The 23,763-nt window shown below is 36.0% G+C and overlaps 1 pseudogene; it reads right to left on the bottom strand.

The window, feature by feature from the left end:
- LOC122690410 overlaps positions 1 to 23,543 on the bottom strand; it is a 72,991-nt pseudogene extending 49,448 nt beyond the window's left edge.
- Positions 23,544 to 23,763: the final 220 nt, after the last annotated feature.

The following is a 23,763-nucleotide window of genomic DNA, read 5'->3' as shown; positions in this document are numbered from 1 at the left end:
ATGATCACTGGAATCATCCCGGTTCCTATCCTTTATTTAGGTGTGTGTGTTAACCAAAGTCAATTTTTTTTAGGTTGCCAGCAAAGGAACCAACTATTTGGCAAATCAATGAATAATATTGTACTGGCAATATAATATAAAAATAAGAAATGTAAAATGACTAGCATGATGTTTAGCACATAGGTGTTTAATATCACTACTACTAATAATAATACTAAAGTTTACATGAATTGAACCTCACAGTTCAGAGAACTTCACATGCATTATCTCACTTAGATCTTACTATGGAGCCGTGAAATTGATTCTAGTATTATTTCAAGTTATAATGGAGGAATTGAAACAATGAGAGGCCCAAACTTATTACTATGTAGCTGTTAAGTATTAAGGCTGAGATTTGAAATCTGACAGTCCTCAGATACATGCATTTAAACGCTACATTCTAAATCTCCTCATTTTTCTTGTGTGGCAGTGAAGAAGCCCTAATTGGTGAAATTGTCTGTCCATAGTGTAGTATTGTCAAGAAATGCCATATTGAAAAGCTGTTTCTAAAAAAATGGCATTGCCCAGTATTGAAGCATCACTCTATTAATTATCACAGTAGTCTGTTAGGAGTGGAGTTTCTTGGTCATTTCTTGACTAGCTTGTCCCATATTAACATTAGCAACAAAGAGTATTCCCAAAGATGCATATTTCCTTCTCCAATGTGCAATATGGGAAAGAGTTTATTAACTAGATGCAACTGTGTCTTCAATGCCATATACATAATACATCTGTAAAGTAAAACAGGCAGTATTTGATCTTTGGAACCATGTTTTTCATATAAATGGAGATATTATGATCTTTGCAAAAGCAACATCTGCTGTATTCTTGCTTAAGATTCTTCAAGGATTTTGCCATAGCTATCGGCCTGTAAGAAATTTTCCAAGTTTTCTTGGCACTTCCTGCATAATGAAACCTTTTCAGGTTAGAAGCTGAAGTAAAGCAAATGCTGTATTATGAAAACAGTAAGCAAGAAATCTTCCAATTGTTACTACTAGCTTTTCTATCTGTTTGTAGGCTATGATTCAGTGCTAACCAAGCAAGACTAGTGCTTCTTGAGATAGCCCTTGATCAGCCCATGCTCACAAAAAAATAAAAAAATAATCCACCAGGAAAAGATACTGTCAAATTCACTGTGGAAGAGAGTTGAGGATAACTGAATTTTATTATTAATAATATTTTCAGTTGCCATTTTTTCCTCCACTGTCCTTAGAAAATTGTCTGACCAACTGATCCTTAAAATATACTTGAAGCATGCTGCATAAAGCTTGACTTGAAGTCATTAATAGAATTACCTCCAGAGTATGACAAATGAGGTTTCAGAATGCCTCCAGGTCTTTCTTTGGCTTCAGACATAACAAGGACATACTTAACTTTTCAAATAGCAGTTCATTATTGTAAATGTGCCTGTCACCCTTGGGCAAAGCATTCTTTATCTCTCTAATTTTGGATAAATTTATATATCTCATAGGTTTTTTTGATAAATCTTATGTATCACATGGCTGAAATAAGAGATAATGATTGAGAAAGAATGTATGTGCTGATGTCTCAGAAACCTGTGCACCTTCTTTTGCATTTGAAATTTTTAAAGAATGTTTTAAGCAGGTTTATTTCCAAAATGACACATTTACTTAAAATAGCTCCAGAAGTCCTATTTAATTGGCAAAGTCTGCCAAAACTCATGTTCTGAGGACCTTGAGTCTTTCATATCGCATGCATATGCATATATTTTTAATCTTAATTTATCTTTCATAACTTTTATGTGGTCTTTATTGAGTTAGTTGTTAGCATTACAAAACTTCAAATTAATTTGATGGGAACTTTAACATCTACATAAATAAGGAATATCTTGTTTTTCTTTTGTGGCTATGTATTGAACACCTAGTATATTCAAGGTTATGTACTCAGTTCTGGAGATAAAACAGTTGAATAGAAACATGATTTCTATTTTGGCAAAGCTTATCAATTAGTCATTATCCTGGCTCAGTGGTTTTTCTCAGGCTGTTTATATCCTGCCACTGAAAATTAAACTCTGAGGATCATGTTATACCTCATCTACACAATGGAGATAAATTCTGCCCTTCTGTTCTTTGTTTGATTTTGTTTTGTTCCCCTCCATACATTGTCAAAGTGAAAGCGAAGTCACTCAGTCGTATCCAACTCTTTGTGACCCCATGGACTGTATGTAGTCCACCAGGCTCCTCCATCCATGGTATTCTCCAGGCAAGAATACCGGAGTGGGTTGCCATTTCCTTCTCCAAGTCTGGGTTAAAAGAGTGACAATGAGAAAACTCAGGCTCTAGTTAGCTTTCTAAAACACTATATGAGCTTGGACATGTCTCAGCTATTCAGTTTCTTCATCTCTAATATTGACCATTCAATATATTTACTCCATTGGTAAACAGAGGCAAATACAGTATATATTTATTTAATTTGGTATGTTCAGTCTCTAACTTGAAAATTCTCCATAACAAATATCTCAGTCTCATGAAGTATACCAGAAAACCAGTCAAAAACTAGCCATCCAAAAAAAAAACTAGCCCTGCTAAAGCTGCTAAACAACATTTGCTGAATGAACACCATAATGGCCTCTCTCAGATTAATGATGCTTTATATCCATCATATATATATATATAATTTTATTTACCTCATCCTCTGTTTTTCCTTTATTTATTTATTTATTTCAAATCCATTGTTCATTCTTTACCCTTTCTTCTGCTCTGTTTCTCTTCTGGTTTTTATTCATCTTAGACTTGTCACTGATACTGCTTAATCTTCTGGAAACACTCAAAACTCAACAAATTTAATACTCAGGGGTTTCCAGATTAAAATACAAGTTGCCAAGTTATGTTTGAAGTTTTTAAGCAATGAATTACTTTTAGTATAAATATATCTCATACAATATAAATAAATGTATGTCCCATACTGGAAGAAATTTTCATTGTTTGATTCTCTAATTTAATTGATCATCATGAATTTTATTTGCTAAATCTGGTAACTCGATCCTCAGTTTTTTTTTTCTTTTTTTTAATTAAGAGAAAGTTGTTATGTAACATTGTGTAAGATTAAGGTATACAATGAGTTGATTTGGTACACTTATATATTGCAATATGATTACCATCATATGCTAAGTTGCTTCAGTAATATCTGATTCTTTGTGACCCTTTGGACTGTAACCCATGAGGCTCCTCTGTCCACAGGATTTTCCAGGCAAGAATACTGGAGTGGGTTGTCATTTCCTTCTGCAGAGGATCTTCCCGACCCAGGGATCAAACCGGCATCTCTTATGTCTCCTGAATTGGCAGGCAGGTTCCCCACCACTAGCACCACCTGGGAAGCCCAAATATGTGAGGTCCTTTAATTATGTCTCTTCATATTTTTATAAATTTTGATCTTGCCCCCATTCAACAAGGGCTAGAGGCAAGATGGAGAGTGCATACAATCCTAAGATCCTTTATCTATAGATTGTCACATGGACTCACCAGCTACTCATTTGATAGGGGACCCATTTGAGTTAAACATCTATCATGGCACACAATTATCACTTATTTTTTATGGCAAGAGCATTTAAAATCAAGTCTGACTCTTTGGAACCACATGGACTGTAGCCCGCAAGGCCCCTCTGTCCATGGAATTCTCTAGGCAAGAATACTGGAGTGGGTTGCCATTCCCTTCTCCAGAGGATCTTCCTGACTCAGGGATCAAACCCGGGTCTCCAGCATTGCAGGCAGATTCTTTACTGTCTGAGCCACCAGGGAAGACCCCATCTAAAATCTAATCTCTTAGCAACTTAGTAGCATATACTGCAGTATTGTTAATTATAATCACAATGCTGTACATTAGCTCTTCAGAATTTGTCTTCTAACTGCAAGTTTGTACCTTTTGACCTACATCTCCCCAATCCTTCTTTCTGTTTATATGAATTCAGCTTGCTTAGATCCCAAATATAAGTGAGATCATACAATATTTATCTTTGACTTATCTCAGCCTAGTATCCTCATTGTCTATTATGTTCTTACAAGAGGCAGGCTATCTTTTTTTTTTTTTTTTATGACTGAATGATATCTATCTATCTATCTATCTATATACACCACATCTTCTTTATGCATTCATATATTGGTGGACACTTCGGTTGTCTCCATATTTTGAGTAGTGTGAATAATGCTGCAGTAAACACAGGAGTGTAGATATATTTTTGATATCCTGTTTTCATTTATTTGGATATATACTCAGAAGTGGGATTGCCAGATCATATGGTATTTCTATTTTTAACTTTTTGAAAAATTCCCATACTCTTTACCACAGTGACTGCACCAATTTACATTCTCTCTAACAGTGAAATTAAGAAGAATGTATTTTCTGCTGCTTTTGAATGGGAAGTTCTGTATATAGCTGTTAGGTCCATTTTGCCTAAAAGTATGGTTAAAGTTTAATGTTTCCACATTGATTTTCTGTCTGGATGACTTATCTATTACTGAAAATGGGTATTAAAGTCCCCTGTGATTATTGTATTATTGTCTCTCTCTCCCTTCAGTTTTGTTACTATTTGTTTAATATATTTAGGTATTCTGATGCTAGGTGCATATATATTCATGATTGTTATAGCTTCTTAATGAGCTGATGTCTTTATTATTATATAATGACCTGCTTTGTCTCTTCTTATCATTCTTGAATTATAATCTATTTTGTCTGATATAACTACCATCATCACTTCCTTTTGTTTTCCACTTGCATAAGATATCATTTTTCCATCTCTCACTTTGAGCTTATGTGTGTCTGTAAAGCTGAAGTGAGTCTTTTGTAGGCAGCAAGTAGTTGGATCTTTTATTTTTTTAATCCATTTAGCCATTCTTCCTTTTGATTGATGGATTAAATTAACTTATAGTTAGAATAATTATTGATACATAAGAACTTACTAATATCATCCTAAAGGAAATCAGTCCTGAATATCCATTGGAAGGACTGATGTTGAAGCTGAAAATCCAATACTTTGGCCACCTGATATGAAGAACTGACTCATTGGAAAAGACCCTGATGCTGGGAAAGATTGAAGGCAGGGGGAGAAGGGGATGACAGAGGATGAGATGGTTGGATGCCATCACCGACTCAGTGGACATGAGTTTGAGTTGGGAGTTGGTGATGGACAGCGAGGCCTGACGTGCTGCAGTCCGTGGGGTCGCAAAGAGTTGGACACGACTGAGTGACTGAACTGACTGACTGAATGTCATCTTATCCATTGCTTTCTGGCTTTTTTAATTTCCTCTCTCTTTCTTGCTGATTACCTTTTGGAATTAGTGGTTTTCTGTGGTGGTCAGTTCTGATTTCCTTCTTTATATTTTGTGATTCTGTTATACGTTTTTACTTTATGGTTACCATGTGGTTTGCATAAAACATTTTATGAATAATATAGTCCATTTTATGCTGATAGCAACTTAGCTTCAATTACATACAAAAACTTTACCTTTTTATTCTGCCCGTTGATATTTTTGATGTGATAATTTACCACTTTTTACATTGTGTTCATTAATAAATAATATTAACCATAGCTATTTTAAATATTATTTTCCTTTAACCTTTATAGCATAGTTGGGTGGTTGACACAACATCATGTTAGAGATTTTTAATCTGACAGTGTATTATCTTTATTAGTGTGCTGTATATTATTGTAGTTTTCACCTTACTAACTACTGCCTTTTCATTTCAGCTTAAAGAATGTCTTTCAACTTTTCTTGTATGGAAGTCTAGTGGTATTGAATTCTCTCAGCTTTTGTTTGTCTGGGAATATCTTTAGTTTGCCTTCATTTCTGTAGAATAACTTTGCCAGGTAGAATATGCTTGCTGGCATTTTTTTTTTTTCCTTTCAGCATTTTGAATATATCATTCCACTCTCCTCTGGGCTGTAATGTGTCAGAGAAATTCACTGTTAGATTTATTGGGTTGCCTTGTTAGTCACAGTCTTTATTTTTTGATGCTTTTGGGATTTTCCCTTTGTCTTTGATTTTTTGGCAGTTTTACTATATGTATCTTGGAGAAGATAGTTTTGATTTTAATAGGGTGATTTATAAGCTTTATGATCTTGGATGTCTGTATGTCTGTGTCTCCCCAGGTTTGGTATGTTCTTAGTTACCATTTCTTTAAATAAAATTTCTACCCCCTGCTCCTTCACCTTTTCTTCTGTTCCTCTAGTGATTCTGATATTTGTTCTTTGGATGGTGTCTTCTAGATCATATAGGCTATCTTTTTTTCCCATTTTTTTTCTTTCTACTTTGTTCTCTAACTGGGTTATTTCTAAGTTTCTATTCTCTAGTTCACTGATTCTATTTTTTTATTTGGTCAAATCTGGTATTGATGGTTTGCATTTCATTTTTATTTCATTCATTAAATCCTTCAGCTCCAAAATTTCTGTCTGGTTCTTTTCAATGATTCTAATTTATTTGCTGTATTTCTAATTTTTTGTGCATTGCTTTCCTGATTTTGTTGAATTGTCTTTCTCTGTTTTCTTGTAGGTCATTTAGCTTCATTACAATAGCTATTTTGAATTTTTATTGGGTATATAACAGATCTCTGTATCATTGGGTTTGGTTATTGGAAGATGATTGTAATATTTTGGTGATGCCATTGCTCCTTGATTCCTCGTGTTACTTGGAGTTTTGCATTGCTGTTTTTGCATTTGATGTAGCAATAACCTCTGATATTTGCTAGCTACTTTTAGGTAGGAGATAAATTTTGTTGTTCATGCTTATATCATAAACTTTCTTTGACTTTATATGGGTACACTTGCTCCATGCTTCTTGTTTCTTCTTGTAGCATAATCCTTAAGCATAATATTTATGTTTTCTCCTGGTCTTACAGTGCGCCAAGCCAACTACTTGGAACCTCTCTTTTGTCCTCTCAAAGGTAGAGGTACAGCTCAAGATTGAAATTTCTTCCTTGCCCACAGACTCTGGACTGTATTCTGTGTACATTCCCTGTTTACTCAAACTCACTCTTGCCACCACTCTCATGAGATGCACAAGGAGCCAGCCACAGAGTTGCAGGAGGTGTTATTTGTTACTGGGGTATCAGGTGTACCTTTAGGCCAAAAAGGGGATCCTCAGGTGAGATATTCCCAGTGGCTCATAGGCAGACTCCCTGTTGAAGTACAGATGCAGTCAGTAGGAACCCCATTCTTTAAATTCTTTCTGATATTTTTTCTGCCTCTTTCCTGATCTCCTCCTGCATTGCTAATCATGGAGCTTTTAATTTAATACTTTGAGAAATAGATGCGTTTCTTTAGCAGCTTCTCAAATTGCTGGGAAATCTGGACACTCACTAATCTTCCATCCCCCCATGGGAAAGATCCCTGACCTCTTATAGCTCTTAGTTATGCTGCCTTGGGAGAAGGAATGATACTGATAAAGTTCTTCTTACCCACGCCAATGAACACAAACTTGTATTTTTCTTTTTTGACTCCAATAGAGTTGTGGAACTTCTCGTCCATAAAAATTGTACTACTGTAAAGATTCTCATTTATGTGTGTTTGCCCAAATCAGTATTCTTCATCTGCTCCCAGGTCACTGCTGGTTCTACCGTCTGTATCAAGTTCTGCCTGCCTGTTACCTGATACACAAGTGGTTGAGACTCCTCCTGGGTCTCTTGGAGTATGGTCCTGGATCCCACAACTCACACTTTTGTTTGTGCTAAGTTCTGAGTCACTTCAGTCATGTCTGACTCTTTGCAATCCTATGGACTGTAGTCCACCTGGCTCCTCTGTTCATGGGGATTCTCCAGGCAAGAATACTGAAGTGGGTTGCCATTATCTCCTCCAGGGTATCTTCAAAACCCAGGGATCAAACCCACATCTCTTATGTCTTCTGCATTAGCAGCCAGGTTCTTTACTACTAGTGCCACCTCCCAAAGAGGCACTTTTGTTTGTGGATGATGCCAAATTTTATCTGTTAAAAGGGTGATAAAGGTGAAGGACATCTTATGCTGCCAGGATGCTGATGTCAGTCTCCAGGAAAATTTTTTTCCTTATATGATTAAGTATTAATATGTACTTTTATCTTTCATTTGTCTCTAAATTCTATTTTTCTAGTTGATATATTTAGAAATATGATTTCAAATTTATTTTACCACTTAGAATTTAATGTCTAAAAGTGAATTACCCCCCTCTAACTTCTTACCATCCTATATTTATGAATGATACAATCATGTTTTCAGTTGGTTGGACTCAAAGACTCATTTTATTCTTTTTTGATTGTTACTCTTTACATGCAAACACTTTTTGAGTCTTTTTAAATATTTGTAATTTCTTTTATTATTCATTCATTTATACTGTACTGTTATTTTGTGCCTTGCGTAGCATATTATTGGAGGTACTAAAAGTATATTTATCAAAAATTTATTTATTTTTTATTTAAAAAATTTTTTTTTGTATTGGGACATAGCTGATTAATAATTTTGTGATAGTTTCAGGTGAGCACTGAAGGAACTCAGCCATACATATACATATACATAAACACACATACATACACATATCCATTCTCCCCCAAACTCCCTTCCCATACAGGCTGCCACATAATGTTTAGCAGAGTAAGTCCTTGTGCACAGAGTAGGTATTTGTTGGTTGGGATCAACATGTACACACTGTTATATTCAAAATGGGTATCCAGTTGAATATTTTAATGAAAAACATTTTGTCTACCTACTTTCTGTTCATAGTGTCACTCTTGACATAAAAAATCAGACAACTATATTTGCGTTTGAGTTGAAAATGCCATACCAGATTAATGTAAATACTATATAAAATTAATGAAACACAATATAGCAAACACCATTTGGTAATTTGCACAAAGTATATGATCCTATGTACAGTGAGTGTTTCGGCCTGAATTTAAAAGAAAAAAAAAGGAAAAACAAAGAAACCTGTCCTCAGTCCTATGTGCTGTGTTGTGCCAAGTCACTTTAGTCGTGTCCAACTCTTTGTGACCCTGTGGACTGTAGCCCACCAGGCTCCTCTGTCCATGGGATTCTCCAGGCACGAATACTGGTGTGGGTTTCTGTGCTCTCCCTCTAGGGTATTCCTCCCACCCAAGATTAGAACCTGAGTCTCTTACATCTCTTGCATTGGCAGCCAGGTTCTTTTACCACTAGTGCCACCTGGGAAATCCCATCAGATTGATATCTATTAGAAAATCACTTCATCTCCCAAAGCTTACTTCCTCACCAACTTCCTTCAATTTTCCAGTGATTCTCTTAATCAACACTAAATAAAGTGAAATGGACATAAAGCTGTTTCAAATAATCAATGATCATGTTGATAAGGTTTTCATTTTTTTAATTAAATCAACATTCTTAAGACATTAAAAATAAAATAGTATTCCATTTTGACTGCCTTGTATACACTGTTTTACAGTCAAGATAAATATTTGACTCAGGCTATTTTCAATTAACTGCTTATTTAGGTAAATACAGGAAGTCAATATTGCATAGAAAAATATATAATTATTTTTATCAAATGAATAAGCATGAAACTTTTGAGTAGGGACATCTTAAAACACTGTTCTATTTAAAACAGCATTTATATAATCTACTTTAAACTTAGGTGTTCTAAGAACAATTCATATAGACTAGATTACTGGGTAATGATCCAGAATGAAGACTCCAAATACCTTTCCCTCTCTACAGTTGTTTGACGATTAGGCAAAGCTCATATTATGACTGGAAAAGGTAACCACAGGAATTATGAATGTGAACACCTGAACTAAACTCCTCAATTAATAAGTTTCTGTTGCTTCATGAAGAGAGGAAGAAAGAGTGGTACAAGAAAGTTTAACTCAAATAAGAGCTGTAATGGGGATTATGAGTTGATGGTACCATATCTGAATTTCAATAGGATGTATGATTTTAATAAAACCTTTGTGGTCAGTAGGAAATGATCTCACAGTAACAGGCTCTCTTTCAGTGCCACTGAATCCTAACAAATTTCAAACGTTAGGAAGTATTGGTTTATAAATTATCAACTGCAGTTCTCACACATTCTAATAGACTCACATCTGTGTACATTTTATGTACAAGACAAGTAATGGGAAAAGATGAGATCTTAAAGTGCCTTGTAATAGAAGAAGGCTTGTATTATATAAGCACAGAAGGCAAAAGGGATTATAACAACTTGTGTTTAGGCTAAGGAGTGGAGCCTCTGCTTTTAGATAGTCTTTTGAGCTTTGGTGCCAGCAGAGTGCTTTGTGAGTTGTCAGTTTCCTGATCTCAGTCCTTTAAGGGCAGCATATTTAAGTTGTGCTTTAAATAGAGTAGGCAAACTGGGGAAAGCATTGAGTTGAGGGCTATGGAAGGAAATGGATCTGATTGCAGACAATTCTATGGGGAAAACACTGATTCTACTAGCTTTTGAGCAATTGCCCTCATTGTTGAGGGTGGTGATGTTCACAGAAGTGTGGCATTCTCTACCTCTCCTTCCAGGCTGAGCTCAGTGCTTCTTCCTTATGTTCCCAAACCATCCAGAGTTTATTTCTACCTTGCAAATATCACATTTTGTGATATCCACCTGTGTATTCATTATATCTCCTTATATGTTAAGATAAGTGAAGGCAGAATCATGTTGTGTTCATTTAGCATAGGGTTTGCTATACTTCCCTAGTGGCTCAGTTGGCAAAGAATTCACTTGCCAAGGCAAGAGATGCAGATTCGATCCCTGGGTTGGGAAGATCCCCTGTAGAAGGGAATGGCAACCCACTCCAGTATTCTTGTCTGGAGAATTCCATGGACAGAAGAGCCTGGCGGGCTATAGTCCATGGGGTCGCAAAAGATCAGACATGACTTAGCGACTAAATAATAACAATAGGCAATTAATAAGTATTTGTTCAATGGATGACAGAAAGGAAAACAGGTGGAAGGAAAAGTGTCACAGAATAATAGATTGATATTATAGTGTAGATGAATATTTAAACTGATCCAGAATCTGGAAATAACAACAGTGAACATTACTGGCACAACCCAATACAAATGATAAAAGTAGAAAACAATTTGTTTCTAATGAGATTAATAATAGCATTTGTAATAGTGATTATAGAATGTGACCATAACCACCTTAACACCTCAATGTAAAATAAAGACAATTTGATATTTATGTAGATTCCAAAGTTTAATTGTATAATGTAAAAGTATCCTTAAAAGTAGTCAGGTTCTCAACTTATGAATAACTAGTGTTGCAGGATAAGAAAACTGGAATTTCTCTACTAATAGGCAGAAACTAATGAAATGACACAAGTAAGGATACATGCAATGCTTTGCAATAATCATTTAAAAAATCAGCTGCAAAAGTAAAAGATAGGGGGGCACCTGAATGTAGTTCAGTTTTGCATTGTTATATATTTTTATTATATTAATAATTATTTATTTTAAATCCATAATATGTTTCATATACATTCTAATTTTATTCTTTCAGTAGTCTTGTGAGATTACTAGTATTATCTCAATTTTATAGATGAGGAAACAGATTCATACAAGATAAAGAACAGGTCTCAAGTTCATAGCCTATTTTTAAAAATTATTTTAATTAGAGGCTAATTACTTTACAGTATTGTGGTGGTTTTTGCCATATATTGACATTAATCAGCCATGGGTTTACATGTGTCCCCCATCCCAAATCCCCCTCCCACCTCCCTCCCCATTCCATCCCTCTGGGTTTTCCCAGTGCACCGGCTTTGAGTGCCCTGTTTCATGCATCAAACTTGGACTGGTCATCTATTTCAAATAAGGTAATATACATGTTTCAGTGCTATTCTCTCAAATCATCCCACCCTCTCCTTCTCCCACAGAGTCCAACAGTCTGTTCATTATATTTGTGTCTCTTTTGCTGTCTCAAATATAGGGTTATCATTACCATCTTTCTAAATTCCATATACATGCATTAAATTGGTGTTTTTCTTTCTGATTTACTTCACTCTGTATAATAGGCTCCAGTTTCATCCACCTCATTAGAACTGATTCAAATGTGTTCTTTTTAACAGCTGAGAAATATTCTGTTATATATATGTACCATGGCTTTCTTACTCATTCGTCTGCCTATGGACATCTAGGTTGCTTCCATGTCCTAGCTATTGTAAACAGTGCTGCAATGAACATTGGGTTACACGAGTCTCTTTCAGTTCTGGTTTCCTCGGTGTGTATGCCCAGCAGTGGGATTGCTAGACTGCATGGCAGTTCTATTTTCGTTTTTTTAAAGGAATGTTCACACTGTTCTCCATAGTGACTAGTTTGTATACTAGTGTACTTGTACACTAGTAACAAACTAGTGTACTAGTTTGCAATCCCACCAACAATGTAAGAGGGTTCACTTTTCTCCACTCTGTCTCCAGGATTTATTGTTTATCAACTTTTTGATGGTGGTTATTGTGACTTGTGTGAAATGGTACCTCATTGTGGTTTTGATTTAATAATGAGTGATGTTGAGCATCTTTTCATGTGTTTGTTAGCCACCTGTATGTCTTATTTGGAGAAATGTCTGTTTAGGTCTTTGGGCTATTTTTTGATTGGTTCATTTGTTTTTCTGGTATTGAGCTGCATGAGCTGCTTGTATATTTTGGAGATTAATTATTTGTTGGTTGTTTCATTTGCTACTGTTTTCTCCCATTGTGAAGGCTGTCATTTCACCTTGCTTATAATTTCCTTCATTGTGCAAAAGCTTTTAAGTTTAATCATGTCCGTTTTTTTCTTTTTCCTTTATTTCTATTACTCTGGGAGGTGGGTCACAGAGGATCTAGCTGTGATTTATGTCAGAATGTGTTTTGCCTATGTTTTCCTCTAGGAGTTTTATAGTTTCTGGTCTTACATTTAAATCTTTAATCCATTTTGAGTTTATTTTTGTCTGTGGTCTTAGAAAGGGTTCTAGTTTCTTTCTTTTTTAGGTGGTTGACCAGTTTTCCGAGCACCACTTGTTAAAGAGATTGTCTTTTCTCCATTGTATATTCTTACCTCCTTTGTCAAAGATGAGGTGTTCATAGGTGCAAGGATTTATTTCTGGGCTTTCTATTTTGTTCCATTGATCTATATATCTGTCTTTGTGCCAGTACCATACTGCCTTGATGACTGTAGATTTGTAGTATAGTCTGAAGTCTGACAGGTTGATTCCTCCAGTTCCATTCTTCTTTCTCAAGATTGATTTGGCTATTTGAGATTTTTGCATTTCCATACAAATTGTGAAATTATTTGTTTTAGTTCTGTGAAAAATACCATTGGTAGCTTGATAGGGATTGTGTTGAACATATAAATTGCTTTGGGTAGCATACTCATTTTCACTGTATTGATTCTTCTGATCCATGACTATGGTATATCTCTCCATCTATTTGTGTCATCTTTGATTTCTTTCGTCAGTGTATTATAGTTTTCAATATATAGTATTATGTTTCTTTAGGTAGATTTATTACTAAGTATTTTCTTTTCATCACAATGGTGAATGAGATTGTTTCCTTAATTTCTCTTTCTGTTTTCTCATTGTTAGTGTATAGGAATGCAAGGGATTTCTGTGTATTAATTTTATATCCTGCAACTTTACTAGCTCTAGTAATTTTCTGGTGGTATCTTTAGGGTTTTCAATGTAGAGGATCTTTCCATCTGCAAACAGTGAGAGTTTCACTGCTTTTACTTCTTTTCCAATCTCGATTCCTTTTATTTCTTTTTCTTCTCTGATTGTTGTGGCTAAAATTCCCAAAACTAGGTTGAATAATAGTGGTGAGAGTGAGCAATCTTGTCTTGTTCCTGACTTTAGGGGAAATGCTTTCAATTTTTCACCATTGAGGATAATGTTTATCAGTTTTATTCAAATAGCCAAAAAACATGAATGACCCCAAAGTCCTTCAACCAATGAATGGGTAAACTTTGTTATATTCATACACAGAAATACAATTCATTGATACAAATAAACAAATCAATAATACACAGAAAAACTTGGATGAATCTCCACAGCATTATGCTGAATGTAAGAAGCCATTTTTCCAAGGTTATAAACTGTGTGATTCTACATATATAACATATGTGAAGTGATGAAATTAGAGAGATGAACAGATTATTGCTTTTCATGGGTAGAGGTGGGGGAAGAGTAGGGCTATTTGAGGCAGGTTTTGAGGATGAAAGAATTGTTCTATATTCTGACCGTGGTGCCAGTTTCATAAACATATGCATGCATGGATGCTCAGTCTCAGTCATGTCAGACTCTTGTGAACCTATGTACTGTACCCGCCAGACTCTGTCCATGGGATTCTCCAGGCAAGAATATTGGAGTGGGTTGTCACTTCCTCCTCCAGAGGATTTTCCTGACCCAGGGATCAAACCCAGGTCTCCTGTGTCTTATGCACTGTCAAGCAGATTATTTACCACTGAGCCACCTAGGAAGTAGACATCACCATAATTCATAGAAATCTTTACTAAAGCGGAAAAAACAGACAAACAAATTTCACCATACGATAACTTTAAATATCTTTAAACAGTAAAATACATATATATTTTTCTATATTCTTATATATATATACACACACACAATTATTTTCATGTATAGCTTTTAGTCTAGTTTCCAAACAAGCACAATTCACTTTAATAAAGAAGACTATAATGGAACATTTGGGTTTACAGTTATTCCTAGCAGAAGCTAAGTGTTAGTTGTTGATTTGACTGAATTAATAACACAGATTGTATTTTCATCATTTTAGCAACAAATTTAGAGACTTCCTAATTAGTAATATTTTCATACTCAGGAAAAAGAAAAACATAGCCATGAGGTTTTAAGTGCTAGGATACACAATAATGCTGACTCTTTGTGCTCTTGAAGGGTAAAAAAATAAGGTATAAAATATAATTGTGTGTATATATCAAAAAATATGTTTGAACAACATAGTCTTGGAAGTTTTGGCCACAGCAATCAGAGCAGAAAAAGAAGTGAAAGGAATCCAGACAGGAAAAGAAGAAGTGAAACTCTCGCTGTTTGCAGATGACATGATCCTCTACATAGAAAACCCTAAAGACTCTACCAGAAAATTACTAGAGCTAATCAATGAATATAGTAAAGTTGCAAGATATAAAATTAACACACAGAAATCCCTTGCACTCCTATACACTAACAATGAGAAAACAGAAAGAGAAATTAAGGAAATAATACCATTCACCATTGCAACAAAAATAATAGAATACTTAGGAGTATATCTACATAAAGAAACAAAAGACATATACATAGAAACCTATAAAACACTGATGAAAGAAATCAAAGAGGACACAAACAGATGGAGAAACATACTGTGTTCATGGATTGGAAGAATCAATATTGTCAAAATGGCTATACTACCCAAACCAATCTACAGATTCAATGCAATCCCTATCAAGCTACCAACGGTATTTTTCACAGAACTAGAACAAATAATTTTACAATTTGTAAGGAAATACAAAAGACCTCAAATAGCCAAAGTAATCTTGAGAAAGAAGAATGGAACTGGAGGAATCAAGATGCCTGACTTCAGACTCTACTACAAAGCCACAGTCATCAAGACAGTATGGTACTGGCACAAAGACAGAAATATAGATCAATGGAACTGAATGGAAAGCCCAGAGATAAATCCTTGCACCTATGGACACCTTATCTTCGACAAAGGAGGCAAGGATATAAAATGGAAAAAAGACAACCTCTTTAACAAGTGGTGCTGGAAAAACTGGTCAAGCACTTGTAAAAGAATGAAACTAGAATACTTTTTAACACCATACACAAAAATAAACTCAAAATGGATTAAAGATCTAAATGTAAGACCAGAAACTATAAAACTCCTAGAGAAGAACATAGGCAAAACACTCTCCGGCATAAATCACAGCAGGATCCTCTATGACCCACCTGCCAGAATATTGGAAATAAAAGCAAAAATAAACAAATGGGACCTAATGAAACTTAAAAGCTTTTTCACAACAAAGGAAATTATAAGCAAGGTGAAAAGACAGCCCTCAGATTGGGAGAAAATAATAGCAAATGAAGCAACAGACAAAGGATTAATCTCAAAAATATACAAGCAACTCCTGCAGCTCAATTCCAGAAAAATTAAATGACCCAATAAAAAAATGGGCCAAAGAACTAAACAGACATTTCTCCAAAGAAGACATACAGATGGCTAACAAACACATGAAAAGATGCTCCACATCACTCATTATCAGGTAAATGGAAATCAAAACCACAATGAGGTACTATTTCAAGCCAGTCAGGATGGCTGCTATCCAAAAGTCTACAAGCAATAAATGCTGGAGAGGGTGTGGAGAAAAGGGAACCCTCTTACACTGTTGGTGGAATGCAAACTAGTAGAGCCGCTATGGAGAACAGTGTGGACATTTCTTAAAAAACTGGAAATAGAACTGCCATATGACCCAGCAATGCCATTTCTGGGCAAACACACAGAGGAAACCAGATCTGAAAGAGACACATGCACCCCAATGTTCATCACAGCACTGTTTATAATAGCCAAGACATGGAAGCAACCTAGATGCCCATCAGCAGAAGAATGGATAAGGAAGCTGTGGTACACACACTCCATGGAATATTACTCAGCCATTAAAAAGAATTCATTTGAATCAGTTCTAATGAGATGGATGAAACTGGAGCCCATTATACAGAGTGAAATAAGCCAGAAAGATAAAGAACATTACAGCAAAGTAACACATATATGTGGAATTCAGAAATGTGGTAATGATAACCCTATATGCAAAACAGAAAAAGAGACACAGATGTACAGAATAGACTTTTGGACTCTGTGAGAGAAGGCGAGGGTGGGATGTTTTGAGAGAACAGCATCGAAACATGTGTATTATCTATGGTGAAGCAGATTCCCAGCCCAGGTGGGATGCATGAGACAAGTGCTCCTGCCTGGTGCACTGGGAAGACCCAGAGGGATCGGGTAGAGAGGGAGATGGGAGGTGGGGATAGGGATGGGGAATGCATGTAAATCCATGGCTGATTCATGTCAATGTATGACAATACCCACTACAATATTGTAAAGTAATTAGCCTCCAACTAATAAAAATAAATGAAAAAAAAGTATATGGTTGAACAAGCAGAGTATATTCATACAAAAGACTAATACTCAGTACCAAAAAGAGAAAAATAAACTACAGATACACACAGCAATATAGGTGAGTCTTGTAAACATGATACTGACTAAAGGATGCCAAAAACAGGAGTAAACTTTGTACAATTCAACTTATATGAAAGGCAAGAACAGGAATAACTGACCTATGGTCATAAAAATTAGAAATTGGCTCCTCAGTTGAGGATGAAGTGACATACAAAGAGACAGGAGGGAACTTTCTAGGTCCATGAAACTGTACTCTAACAGTTGTTGTTGGTATTCACACTGAAATATGTAGCATGTCAGTTATGCTTTTTTTTTAATAAAAATTGCACTTTAATAGATAAGAATGATATTTAATTATATGAGAAAATATTCAATATCTGTTAAGAAACAATGAGTATGATAATAAGTCAATTATGTTGTTTATATATTCCACATAAATGCATCAGTTCAGTTCAGTCGCTCAGTCATGTCCGACTCTGTGACTCCATGAATCACAGCACGCCAGGCCTCCCTGTCCATCACCAACTCCCGGAGTTTACTCAAACTCATGTCCATCGAGTCGATGATGCCATCCAGCCACCTCATCCTCTGTCTTCCCCTTCTCCTCCTGCCCTCAGTCTTTCCCAGCATCAGGGTCTTTTCCAATGAGTCAACTCTTCGCATGAGGTGGCCAAAATATTGGAGTTTCAGCTTCAGCATTAGTCCTTCCAATGAACACCCAGGACTGATATCCTTTAGGATGGACTGGGTGGAACTCCTTGCAGTCCAAGGGACTCTCAAGAGTCTTCTCCAACACCACAGTTCAAATGAATCAATTCTTCGGTGCTCAGGTTTCTTCAGAGTCCAACTCTCACATCCATACATAACTACTGAAAAAATCATAGCCTTGACTAGATGGACCTTTGTTGGCAAAATAATGTCTCTGCTTTTTAATATGCTATCTAGGTTGGTCATAACTTTCCTTCCAAGGAGTAAGCATCTTTTAATTCCATGGCTGCAGTCACAATCTGCAGTGATTTTGGAGTCCAAAAAATAAAGTCTGACACTGTTTCCACTGTTTCCCCATCTATTTGCCATGAAGTGATGGGACCAGATGCCATGATCTTAGTTTTCCGAATGTTGAGCTTTCAGCCAACATTTTCACTCTCCTCTTTCACTTTCATCAAGAGGCGTTTTAGTTCCTCTTCACTTTCTGTCATAAGGGTGGTGTCATTTGCATATCTGAGGTTATTGACAGTCTCCCAGCAATCTTGATTCCAGCTTGTGCTTCTTCCAGCCCAGCGTTTCTCTTGATGTACTCTGCATATAAGTTAAATAAACAGGGTGACAATATGCAGCCTTGATGTACTCCTTTTCCTATTTGGAACCAGTCTATTCTTTCACATCCAGTTCTAACTGTTGTTTCCTGACCCGCATATAGGTTTCTCAAGAGGCAGGTCAGGTGGTTTGGTATTCCTATCTCTTGAAGAATTTTCCACAGTTTATTGTGATCCACACAGTCAATGGCTTTGGCATAGTCAATAAAACAGAAATAGATGTTTTTCTGGAACTCTCTTGTTTTTTGATGACCCAGCGGATGTTGGCAATTTGATCTCTGGTTCCCCTGCCTTTTCTAAAACCAGCTTGAACATCTGTAAGTTTATGGTTCATGTATTACTGGAGCCTGGCTTGGAGAATTTTGAGCATTACTTTACTAGCATGTGAGATGAGTGCAATTGTGTGGTAGTTTGAGCTTTCTTTGGCATTGTCTTTCTTTGGGATTGGAATGAAAACTGACATTTTCCAGTCCTGTGGCCACTTCTGGGTTTTCCAAATTTGCTGGCATATTGAGTATAGGACTTTTGCAGTATCATTTTCAGGATTTTAAATAGCTCAACTGGAATTCCATCACATCCATTAGCTTTGTTCATAGTGATGCTTTCTAAGGCCCACCTGACTTCACATTCCAGGATGTCTGGCTCTAGGTGAGTGATCATGCCATCATGATTATCTGGGTCGTGAAGATCTTTTTTGTATAGTTGTATAGTTCTTGTGTGTATTCTTGCCACCTCTTCTTAAAATATTCTGCTTCTCTTAGGTCCATACCATTTCTGTCCTTTATCGAACCCATCTTTGCATGAAATGTTCACTTGGTATCTCCAATTTTCTTGAAGAGATCTCTAGTCTTTCCCATTCTGTTGTTTTCCTCTATTTCTTTGCATTGATCGCTGAGGAAGGCTTTCTTATCTCTCCTTGCTATTCTTTGGAACTCTGCATTCAAATGGGGATATCTTTCCTTTTGTCCTTTGCTTTTCACTTCTCTTCTTTTTACAGCTATTTATAAGCCCTCCTCAGACAGTCATTTTGCCTTTTTGCATTTCTTTTCCATGGGTATGACCTTGATCCCTGTCTCCTGTTCAATGTCACAAACCTCTCTCCATAGTTCATCAGGCACTGTGTCTATCAGATCTAGTCTCTTAAATCTATTTCAGACTTGCACTGTATAGTCATAAGGCATTTGATTTCAGTCATACCTGAATGGTCTAATGGTTTTCACCACTTTCTTCAATTTAAGTCTTAATTTGGCAATAAGGAGTTCATGATCTGAGCCACAGTCAGCTCCCAGTCTTGTTTTTGCTGACTGTATAGAACTTCTCCATCCTTGGCTGCAAAGAATATAATCAATCTGATTTCAGTGTTGACCATCTGGTGATGTCAATGTGTAGAGTCTTCTCTTGTGTTGTTGGAAGAGGGTGTTTGCTATGACCAGTGTGATCTCTTGGCAAAACTCTATTACCCTTTGCCTTGCTTCATTCTGTACTCCAAGGCCAAATTCGCCTGTTACTCCAGGTGTTTCTTGACTTCCTACTTTTGCATTCCAGTCCCCTATAATGAAAAGGACATCTTTTTTGGGTGCTTTAAAATGTCTTGTATGTCTTCCTAGAACCGTTCATCTTCAGCTTCTTCAGCGGTACTGGTGGGGCACAGGTTTGGATTGCCGTGATATTGAATGGTTTGCCTTGGAAGTGAACAGAGATCATTTGTCATTTTTGAGATTGCACCCAAGTACTGCATTTCGGACTCTCTTGTTGACCATGATAGCTACTCCATTTCTTCTAAGGGATTCCTGCCCACAGTAGTAGACATAATGGTCTTCTGAGTTAAATTCCCCCATTCCAGTCCATTTTAGTTTGTTGATTCCTAGAATGTTGACTTTCACTCTTGCCATCTCCTGTTTGACCACTTCCAATTTGCTTTGATTCATGGACCTAACATTCCAGGTTCCTATGCAATATTGCTCTTACAGCATCAGACCTTGCTTCTATCATCAGTCACATCCACAACTGTGTAGTGTTTTTTCTTTGGCTCCATCCCTTCATTCTTTCTGTAGTTATTTCTCCACTGATCTCCAGTAGCATATTGGGTACCTACCGACCTGGGGAGTTACTCTTTCAGTATCCTATCATTTTGCTTTTCATACTGTTCATGGGGTTCTCAAGGCAAGAATACTGAATTGGTTTGCCATTCCCTTCTCCAGTGCACCACATTTTGTCAGACCTCTCCACCATGAGCCGACTGTCTTGGTTGGCCCCACATGGTATGGCTTAGTTTCACTGAGTTAGACATGACTGTGGTCCTGTGATCAGATTGGCTAGTTTTCTGTGATTATGGTTTTAGTGTGTCTGCCCTCTGATGCCTTCTTGTAACACCTACCATCTTTCTTGGGTTTCTCTTACCTTGGACGTGGGGTATCTCTTCAAGGCTGCTCCAGCAAAGGGTAGCAGCTGCTCCTTACCTTGGTCGAGGGTTATCTCCTCATGGCTGCCCCTCCTGACCTTGAACGTGAAGTAGCTCCTCTTGGCCCTCTTGTGCCAGTGCAGCTGCTGCTCCTTGGATGTGGGGTTGCTCCTCTCACATAAATACATAAAAAGTGATTATAAAAAAGAAATTGGGCACAGTAGTGAAATAGTGAAATATGCTCACTTATAATATTTTAAAGTACATTCTGGTTAATTTCAAATTTTTTTTTCTTTTACTGCCCAGTCACAGAAGTAAAACACAAAATATATGAATTGAATCTAATACAAAACTCTCATTTACGTTTTTATGACTGAATGTTTACTACTTCAAATACTATATTATAGTATTCATTTGATTAGTTTTCTTTGTATATATTATTGTCTTTCTATACATTTTAACATGGCCTAAATACAGTAATATTCCACACAGTTCAGTCCAGTTTCACCTTTAGGATTTGAAGGCCACAGGCAAAAGTACAAATGAATGTTCCTAGTCTTCTCCCTTTCTCTTCCCATCTCTGGATCTGTTTTTCACCCAGAAGACAAGAGTATGGAGTTTTATTAGCACAACTGTGTCAATTATAATCCCTCATCTACTTTCCACCATCATATACTAAGTTTTGATGTTACAGCAACATCTTGATTTCATCAAATATGGAGCTTATGTTTTCATTTCCTTACTTATTTTTCTTATTTGGGAGTGATTATCAGAAAATCAAGAAGTAGAAATCTGTTCCTTCTGTCATCTTAAATCCAGGTGTATCCACATAACTTTTAGTACTTCTTTGAAAAAAAAAAGTCTCTGCTTTTCTTTTATGAGACATTTTTTTTTGCACAATTGTCTAAACTCCTTCAGTAAACTGTAAGCTTTGTGGAGAGGCTATCTCATTTTTGTTTCCCCTGAATAATTTAATCTGGTACATTAATTAAATGGAACATCAGCAGATATTTGTTGAATTAAATTAGGTTAAATCAGGTTTTAAATGTTTTAGGAAAAACAGTATATAAACTGTATTTATGCATATCCTGTCTTCATTAATGCAGTAAACAATTTCATTTTCTTTTGAACACCCATGACCATCTACGGACAGTGAAAGCAGTGAAAAGTATTTATTTCACTGGTCAGCGTTATCTGTTAGAAGTCATAATGTCCTTTGATGTCAGGCAATCCTAGACTTAAATTAATGTCTTTCATTTATTAGCAACATCTTAACCCACTTGTGGGGTTATAAGGATAGCATAAAATGAATGGCATCATGAAAGCTTCTGTAGTTTAGCTAGTGCCCAACCACTGTCATTGTTGTTTCATTATTTCAAGAGATAGCAGTGAAACCTTCAGTGACTTTTATAGCATGTAAATTTAACTGTTCTTAGACTGATGAATCAGTCTCTGCTGATATTTTCAGGCGCCACCTGAAGCCTTTTCTGTTGCTCTCCCCTGTCATTTGTCTGTATTTTAACTTCTAATACTATAGTATAATGGTTAAGAATGCTGATGCTGGAACCAGGTTTTCTGGTCTTCTAATAATAATAACTTTGTCATTAACTGAACTTTTGGCCTTGAACAAGATATTTAACTTCTTTATCCTCAAGATCCCTCATTTGTAACTTAGGGGTAGTCATATTTATTTCATAACCCCATATTAAGATGGAATTATTAATAGTTATGTTGCATATTTAAAACTGTGTTTAGAGCAAAATCTGTGTATGAGTTAGTTATAAAAGTTCTGGTTTCCTGTTGTATCTACATTTTGCTTTTTTGAGCAATAAAAGGCAAGCATAATTTAACTCTTAATTCAAAGCTGCTCTCTGTCCTGCAAGTGGTTTAGGAATTTCCTGCAGGAAAAGTCCATAAATTCTTCACAAGGCATCCTTTTCATTTAATATTTGGTTTTGTGCTTCCCTTGGTGCTCAGCTGATAAAGAATTTGCCTGCAATGTGGGAAAGCTGGATTTGATCCCTGAGTTTGGAAGGTCCCCTGGAGAAGGGAAAGGCTACACACTCCAGTATTCTGGCCTAAAGAATTCCATGGACTGTGTAGTCCATGGGATCACAAAGAGTCGAACATGACTGAGTGACTTTCACTTTGGATGACAAAACATATCAATCATATGCTTTCTGAAAATACAGAAATATGACTAATGATTTACAAGGCATTTCTGCCAAAACAGACTAGCAGAAATATCTGGTATGCCCCAAATCTGTGAATTTATTCCATATGGCTGAATCCTGGCTCTTGTATGGAAAAACAAATAATAATAATAATAGTAATAGAGTCATCTTGTTCACTAATCTAGCCAGTGAAATACCATGAGTTTTGCTTGGAAAGAGAATAGATATAGATAATCTTTATATCTAGATTTTTATTCAGTATTTTAACTCTATTTGTTTAAATACTTAATTAAACACTGAAGGTAATATCCTCCCCACTGTTTTTGCAGCTATATTAGTTGAGTGGAGTGAGCATAGGAGTATATTATTATATTCATGATTAATTCATCTATAGTTGAGTAGATAGAGGAGAAATAGAATGAGATTAAATCAAGAATGATTAATCTCTTCTCCTTACCCTTTCACGAATATCAAGTGCAATTTTATTGACATTAAATTTGGAGTCTTTTCTGCCCATAGGACCTAATCTTTACTTATGGTCAACATTTACTAATATTTATAATGAAATTCCACCATGAATTTTTGTTTGGCTAATATTCCTCATGAGTTTGGAATTCTAATTGTATTCCTTCTTTGTTGTGCTACATTGCATATTCCTTTTAAATGCATTCTTTTATCTCTGCAAATCCTTCACATCTCTATGTCAGCAAGTACCAATAATTTTTGAAGATGTAGTA

Source organism: Cervus elaphus, chromosome X (genome assembly GCF_910594005.1).
Source record: "Cervus elaphus chromosome X, mCerEla1.1, whole genome shotgun sequence".
NCBI lineage: Eukaryota > Metazoa > Chordata > Mammalia > Artiodactyla > Cervidae > Cervus > Cervus elaphus.
The sequence above is the reverse complement of the archived record's forward strand: the minus strand, read 5'-3'. Positions and strand labels throughout refer to the sequence as shown.